The sequence below is a fragment of the Megascapheus bottae genome, chromosome X (assembly GCF_031878675.1).
Source record: "Megascapheus bottae isolate mThoBot1 chromosome X, mThoBot2.hap1, whole genome shotgun sequence".
Lineage (NCBI taxonomy): Eukaryota > Metazoa > Chordata > Mammalia > Rodentia > Geomyidae > Megascapheus > Megascapheus bottae.
In genome coordinates, this window is record NC_143547.1 from 95504442 (window position 1) to 95513148 (window position 8707).

At 40.8% G+C, this 8707-nt stretch overlaps 1 pseudogene; it reads right to left on the reverse strand.

Moving 5' to 3' along the window:
• Nucleotides 1-6878: 6878 nt before the first annotated feature.
• On the reverse strand, nt 6879-7659 carry LOC150041612 (DNA oxidative demethylase ALKBH2 pseudogene; annotated as a pseudogene).
• Nucleotides 7660-8707: the final 1048 nt, after the last annotated feature.

Sequence of the window (8707 nt, forward strand, 5' to 3'; positions counted from 1 at the left end):
CAAGTTTTGCTGAGTTAAATTAATTAAAATACTTCCAATAATCTATCAGTGAACCATACTATCAAATAGTCTTGAAACCTTTCTAGGAAAATTGGTTTCAGGAGGGAATACATAACAAGATATGGAGGCATGGTACAATGGTTCACACCTAATATCCTAACTACTTAGGAAATGGAGATCAAGTTAATCACAGATACAAGCTAGCCCAGGCGAAAAGTTATCAAGACCCCTTTTCAATTAATAAGGTGGGAATTGTGGTATGCACTTGGATCAGGCATGTGGGAGGCCAGACAGAGGTCTAAGTCCAGTTCCATATAAAACACATTCCATCTAAAAAGTAATTAAATGCAAAATTGACCTGGGTCATGGACGAAATGGTAGAACACCTGTTTAGCAAACATGATGCCCTGACTTCAAACTTCAGTGCGGTCAAATGAATGAAGCACTGAAAGAATGAATGAATGAGGAACAGAGGAAGAAGGAGAAGCGATAGTAGAAGGAAGGAGCAGCAGGGAGGTAGGGAGGGAGGGAGGGAGGGAGGGAGGGAAGGAAGGATGGAAGGAAGGGAGGGAGAAAGGAAAAGAAAAGATATAAAGAGAGAGAGGAAAGGTGGACAAGAGATAGTGAAAGAAGGAATGAAGACGAAAGGGAAAGAGAAACAGGGTGGGGAGGGAGAGAGGGAGGGTATTGACATGTTATGCTTGACCCAACCATGTAAAATCCATAGAATTCACACATTTGTCACCTTTTAAAGTCTTGGGCATAATTGTGTATTTATTAGCCTCCACTACCACCACATTAACCTCAGTATAACTATACCTACGTATTCTGGAAATATTCTATTCTTAAATACTTTAGGATGCTAAGGAATAACTATAGATAAAGTTTGCTAAGAAAAATATTTAACCTGGGCTCAATTGCTATGTGCACAAGACCATATCAAATGATGCTTATCGAAATGAACTAGAAGAAATGGAAACAAGAGGGTTTTTTTTTGTACTATTTGCAGCTATTTCATTTTTCTTTCTTTTTACTCCTTTGGTTTATTCCCTGTTGTCAGTGTCTTTTATTTCTGTTCCCTTTGTTATATATACAAGTTTATCTGATTGGGGGAAGGGAAATGACAGAAATGGCAGGACAAAGAGTGAACCAATGCAACTCACTAGGCACTATATTGGAAATGAACTTTACACGTTGGGGGAAAGGGAGGTCAGGGGAGAGAATATGAGGGGGGATAATATTGTTTGAAAAGAAATGTCCTCATTATTTATGTAACTGTAACTCCTCTGTGCATCATCTTTACAATACAATTTAAATTAGAAAAAAAATGACCTTACCCAGCAAAGGAAACAGTGTCAGTGTGAAGGAACAGACTAGAGAGTGAATTAATGAATTAGTGGCTTTTACAATACTTGTGGAAATTAAATGTCTTTGGAATTCGTGTTGATCTCTTGTTTGATTGCTACAAAATGTACAACTAGGTAAAACTTTCTACTTTCAACCATAATTTTTCATTGTCAGTCATAAAAGTACACCTTAGCATATGAAAATAAATGTTGTAAATTCAGAAAAGAAAATAATTTAGTCTGGGATGTGACTGGGTTAAGGTAAGGTGTAGCATCTAGCTTGAAGGCCGCGGCATAAAAAGGGAATGCTAAGCTTGGTCCCTTGATCCCTGCCATGGAATACATGCACAAAATAAATCGGACTCATAGAGTGTTCACTGAGTAACTACACCATCAGGGCTGCAAAAGAGGCCTATTAGGTGAAGAAAAGTATAAGCCCAGGAATCTGGGTGACCTAGTTCAAATTCCAATTCTCCTGCCATATGCTAGTCCAGTGATCTTGACTACATTGCATAATTTCCAAAAAGCTTAGTTCATTTGTCTGTACAACAGGAATTAATAGTGCTTATCTGAAAAGACTATTGTGAGGATTAAATAAATATGATCATTCAGATAATCACATGTATGATAGCTGGAATTTACTGTCGGGGAAATCGATGAGTTTTATGACCATGGCCTAGTACACTGGTTAGTGAAGTCTACTGTTCAACTGTCTGGGTATGACTCATGTCTCTACTGTCTCTGTCATTTCTGGATATAAACAAGGACAAATCACTTCACCTTTCTGTCATCAGTGCTTCCGCTATTAATAGTGCCTCTCATAGGATTGCTAGAAAGATTAAGAAGGGATTAACCATGTAAAGCTTTACCATTGTTCCTTTACCGTGTGTGTGTGTGTGTGTGTGTGTGTGTGTGTACATGAACAAACGCACATATAATTTTATAACAGATCCTACTCCAAAAAAATTAAACCTTACCGCATGGCTTTCTATTTCAGATCATTCTTCAAAATGTTGCTAAATGATGTCATTGACAGCCAAGTCAGAAAATCAATGCTTTGTAGTTCTGTGGCCACTAGCAACCCAGCGTTACCTGGAGATCTTGTTAGGGATGAAGAATTGTAGTCCTCTCCCTAGAGATACTCAATCCAAATCTGCAGTTGGTCATGATATGCAGGTGCTTCCTGTACTACATTGCATCATGTAAGAGCTGCTAATTGTCAATGCTACCTAAACTCTTGTCTCTACTATGACATGCCCCCTGGTCTTGTAGAAGGAAGAACTTCACTTGAGTAGTTTCTTCACGAGTGCCTGGTATCCTGTGTAGTAACAAGAGCTACCAGTTCTAATCCCTGATCATATAGTACTTGATGTTAGTGTCCACACCTGATGTCTCCTCTGTGTTCTCCTTTGCCCTCAGGTGCTCTGGGAAAATAAACATGTTATAATCAGCACCATCTCCGCAGTCTTTCGAGGACCATAATAACTACTCTTGGCAATTCAGAAAGGGAATAAGGAAGAGTACCTAGTTCCTCTGACTCCACTCCAGAATGCTGCCTTTCAAAGCAGTTGATGGACTTGACAGGGATGCTTGTGTTTAAGAAAGGCTCACCTATTAGTCACACCATCTGCAGGCCACTCAAGACAACGTTCCTTGAGCTCTAGAAACCCTTAAAATAAAAATAGAGGAGGCAGCCAGAGCACTAGCAGGTAGACTAGGAAGAAAGACTCAGCCTTTCCATCATCTTTTCTCTTTGTCTTCTATACAAAGAGTATATAGCATGGAAGAGTAGACGAGCAATACAACAACCTCCTATGCAGATTCATTGCAATGACCTATGGTTTTCAACTCACAGGAAAGTAGGAAGAATACCAAAAAATTCTATCTGCCTTTTCCTCATTTCAGCAATTGTTTAGATTTTTCCCATTGGTTTTGTTGTTATATCATTCATTCACATTGTGTACCCCTTAGGTATTTTATATGTGTGTGAGTATGTGCTCACACACATAACTTCATCTGCTCAACCATTTGTAAGCTGAAATAATGTAAGAGATATTATGTCACTCAAATCTTTTTTTTGGGGGGGGTTAGTCGTGGGGCTTGAACAATGGGCCTGGGTGCTGTCCCTGAGCTCTGCAGCTCAAGGCTAACACCCTACCCTTGAGCCAAGCCCCACTTTCCATTTTCTAGAGGTTAATTGGAGATGAGTCTCAGGTCCTTTTTTGTACCCAGGCTGGCTTTGAACCTTGATCCTCAGATCTTATCCTCCTGAGTAGCTAGGATTACAGGCATGGCCACCACCCGTGGCTCTCTTGCTTTTTAAAAGCTGAATAATATTCCATTATAAATACCGTACTTCTATACTATTTTGAACAATGCTGCCATTAGCATTAGTGTACAAATCCAATTTCATTTTACAAGAGTTATACGAATAAGGAAAATTTCTGGATTAGGTGGCAATTCTATTTTTGTTTTTCTTTATGCCAGTGCTGGGGCTTTAACTGATGGTCTCACACTCTAACTATGCCTACTTGACAGTTTTGCTCAAGGCTGGTGCTCTACCATTGGGCCACAACTCCACTTCATGCCCTTTGGTGGCTAATTGCAGATAAGAATCTCAGTGACTTTTCTTCACAGGTTAATGATATTCTCAGATCAGAGTCATGAGGATTACACGTGCAAAAACCCAGAGCCTTTCTCTATTTTTAATTTTTGAGGATCTAGCATATATTTTCCAATATCTGCACCATTTAACATTCCTATCAGCACTGTATAAACATTCTGGACTTTCCACATTCTGTTTGAAGCTTGTTATGTTATGTTAATTGATAAGATATGATATTTTGCTGTTGTTCTTATTAATGCCTCCCAAATAATACCGAAATTAACTTTGAACATCGTTTTACTTATTTATATATCTTCTTTGTATTATATATCTACTGCGAATATAAAGATTTTATTTTTTTCTAATAGCTTTCTTGGTGTTAGCCTTCATCTTTAGGTTTCTGATCACCATAAGGTAATCTGTGAATATTATGTGAGGTAGGATCATTCATTCTTCTGCATTTAAAAATAGTTTTTCTAAAACCACTTACTGAAAAGATCATTAAATGGTCTTTTAATTCTTATCAAAAATCTATTAATCCTAAGTATGGATTGAATTCCAGCTTTCAGGTCTAGACCATTAACTTATGTATCTTCTTTGTGTCTTTTTTTAAAGACATTTTTTATGTCCTTTAAGTAGTTGTACAAAGGAATTGCCACTCAACACAGCAGTTTATAAATAAAATGCCTCTTGTTCAATGTCACTCCTTTCAATACTCTCACACACCCCTCCTGCCCCGTCCCTTCCCACACTCTTCTTAACTTTTAGGTTATGTCTTAAATTTTTTGCCAGTCCTGGGCTTGAACTCAGGGCCTGAGCACTTTCTTCGGGCTTTCTCGAAGCTAGAGCTCTACCACTTGAGCTACAGCACCACTTCTGGGTTTTTCTATGTATGTGGTACAGAGGAATTGAACCCAGATTTTCATTCATGCTAGGTAAACAGTCTACCACTAGGTCAAACTTCTGGCCGATGTATTGATTTTTTGTAGCTTTTTTCTAATTTTGGAAGTATGAATCCAACATTGTTTTGGTTAAGATTATTTTAGCTATGTCGGTTTTCCCTAAGTTTAAAATAAATTTTTGGAGCCAATTTTCCATTTTTGTAGTAAAAAGATCACTAGGATTTTTTTTAATGTTGGTGTTTGAAATTAAGGTCTTCCACATGCCATGCCAGCAATGTACCACCACAGGATAGTAATCAGTATTTTGATAGCGATTAACGGGAACCTTTTGATCCACTCAGAAGTTATTGCCATCTTGACAATATTAAATCTATCAATTTATAGATACTGATGTCTTTCAATTTATTTATCTTTTTTAAAAAATGTCTTAGAGGTCGGGAATTTGACCTAGTATGTGTACCAAGACCCGGGTTTGATTCCTTGGAACCACATACATAGAAAAAAAGCCGGTAGTGGTGCTGAGGCTCAAGTGGTAGAGCTCTAGCCTTGAGAAAGTCCAAGGACAGTGCTCAGACCCTGAGCTCAAGCCCAGGACTGGCAAAAAAAAATGTCTTAGAAATATTGTAGTCTCTTCCCTTTTGCCATCTAATCCCTCCTTATTTCTGTCTCTCTGCTTGTCTATATCTCTGTCTCTCTCTTCTCTCTGTCTCTCTCTGTGTCTCTGTCTCTCTCTTCTCTCTCTCTCTTCTCTCTCTTTCTTCTCTCTCTCCCTCTCTCCCTCTCTCCCTCTCTCCCTCTCTCCCTCTCCCTCCCTCCCTCCCTCTCCCTCTCTCCCTCCCTCTCTCCCTCTCTCCCTCTCCCTCCCTCCCTCCCTCTCCCTCTCTCCCTCCTCTCTCCCTCTCTCCCTCTCTCCCTCTCTCCCTCCTCTCTCCCTCTCTCCCTCTCTCCCTCTCTCCCTCTCTCCCTCTCTCCCCCTCTCCCCCTCTCCCTCTCCTCTCCCTCCCTCCCTCCCTCCCTCCCTCTCTCTCTCTCTCTCTCTCTCTCTCTCTCTCTCTCTCTCTCTCTCTCTCTCTCTCTCTCTCTCTCTCTCTCTCTCTCTCTCTCTCTCTCTCCCCCCCCCTCTAAGAACCTTGTTTGATGGCTCAGAGCAGCTTCAAACTTGCAGTCTGCCTTACCTGGAAGTGGTGAGACTGATGTGCTTGGCTTTTTACAAGAACGTGTCACTATGCTTGGTACTAAGATATACAGCTATAAGAATTATTTGTTTCTTTTTACAAAGAGTCTTTCTTCTAAAAAATCTATTTTTTGTCTTTTTTTTTGGTATTGGAGATCAAACCCAGGCCATTGCTAGGCAAGCACTTTACCACTGTGTTTCTAAGTAACCTCAGCTAGCCTCAAGTTCACAATCTTCTTTTCTCAATTTCTTACTTCCTGGGATTACTAAAATGTCTTCTACTACTTTGGTTACATTAGCCATGTACTACTTTGGTTAATTAGTGTTCAAATTTTTAAATTTTTGATGCTATAGTGTATGTATTTAGGTATATTTAGCTATGTTTTGTTTGTTTGTAACATTCAAGACCTGAGTCAAATCAAAGTAAAGCAAACTCTGAGACTGGCAGCTTTGTGCATGTTGCCAGCCAGGTCAAACAGGCCTTGGGGGAATACCAATCCATTATTTTGCTAGTGTCTTCTAAGGCACTGATTCTCAATGTTACTACTTGTGCATTGAGGAAAGTTAAAACACCATGAAGATCTGAGTTTCGGTTTACATTTCCCAGTTTTCTTTTTCTATTTTCTTTTCCTTTTTTTGCCAGTCTTGGGGCTTGAACTGAGGTCCTGAGCACTGTCCTTGGACTTTCCTCATGACTAGCTCTCTACCACGTGAGCCACAGCACCACTTCCTGCTTTTTCTGTGTGTATGTGGTACCAAGGGATAAAAAAGGCATCAAGCCAGCTTGGTGCTTCAGGCTCACTTGGAATAGACAGGGAAGGAGGAGTCGGAAATGCTTTTACAAACATCTCTCATTTATTAGTAGCCAGAATTTTACAAAATGTCAAGTTGACCCATGGAGCCAGAACCTTCTTGTGGATGGGGAGACTGTGGTACCAGTGAGAGTTGGTCGGATAGTTCGTCATGAGCAAGCTCCCGTGGGCTAGTTACAGCCTGACTGCCTCCCCTGGCCAGCTTCCAGGCTTTCCACAGGGGGCCTTGTGCTGGATGAAGAAATCTCGGCAGGCGCCTAATGACAAGGAAGCAAAGGGGCTCCCAGGGGCCAGTTCCATTTTGTCATCCCGGTGCTCTCCGATGTGGTCACAACCATCTTTATACCTGCTGACGAGAACGAAGTTGAAGGTCTGTCCTGTTGGAGACTCGATCCAGGAGCCATTCGAGAACTGGGAGCCAGGGCTTTGATGACAATGAAAGGCCTGAATAGGTGTAGCTCAGCCCAGGATCACCATAGTTCGTCTGCTTTCTCGGCACGTTATGCCATTTCCCGAACACCTGGACCCTTGCCAGCGCACCAGTAAAATACTGCACATCTTCCCCTAACTGGTGGCAAATTGTATCTGCTTCTGCTTTACCAAATAAGATGATATAATCGTAGTGCCAGCCCTGCCCATGAATGCACCTCCAGCTGAGGCCTGCCTGATGGCTGGCATCGCCTGTCCTCTCTCTCCTGGGCTTCTTCTCCACAGTTCCTCCAACTTTCCCAGGGGAGTCTGCCTCTTCCTTGGTGGGCTTTTGCTTCTCTGCTTTTTCCTAAAGGACCACCTACACCCGCTCCTCCAGGAACCTGTCCATCAGCTACCACAGTAAAAGCCAGGAACTTAGTGACCAAGTGGGGCTGAAATGCCTCCTGCCCACAGTGAATAATCTCTTCCCCCAAGTGGACCCACAATGACGCCAAGTGGAGGTTCCCATTTCACAGAAAAGCTAGGATTCAGTCAAAGCGGTGTGCCCCCTGAATTCCGATGGAAAACATGCACTTGGGGGCGGGGCATGCGTGGTGCATCAGCTCTGCAAAACACCCTCCCCCTCCAAGCTACTCCCAAGCTCTGCCCGCCAGTGGGTTTTCACTCTACCATTGTTCATTCTTCTTTCCTGTTAGTATTTAGTTCTAGATCCATACTGCCACTCACCTGGGAAGTTTACACAACTTCTTTGGGCTTATGTTATGCCTATGTGTATGCAAGTATGAAGACTGCATAATCTCAAGTTCATTTTTCCTACTTAGTGAATGCACTTTAATTTGTTACAGCAAATTATGTTAATACTTCTTTATCTAGGGCATATTTTTTCAATTGCAACATCATTGGTATCAGAATAAATGTTGTATTGCATGAGTAAGGTACACTGTAATAACTCATTTTTCAACATTACCATTTCTCAATAGTGAACAACATAAGAGAACACTTACCTAAGTAGTATTATACTCAATGAGATACAGTAAGATAGTTCTGTACAGAAGACTTACATACCAGTTAAGCCATGGGAAACTGATTCAAGCTTTTGATTAGGATGAATGAAAAATACTATCTGATTTCTTTTTGCAAGACTTTGATCAGCCTGAAGATTTGATGTATTATTTAATTAATTCCTTTGCTACAAATCTTATACCCTGGAAAAAAGAGGTAATGAGTGATTATAAATCTCAATTTGTTGCCTGTTTACATCATTAAACTGGCAGGAACTATAGCGATCACTCCCCAGCCTCATCTTTTTATACACTGAAACACTGAGTCTCAGCCTGCTGAAAAAATAGTTGGTGACAAAGTGAGTAGAATTACAACTATGGTCTACTGTTCCTTTCTGTAATACTAGGGTGACTTTTTACCCCTTTTTTTCTCTC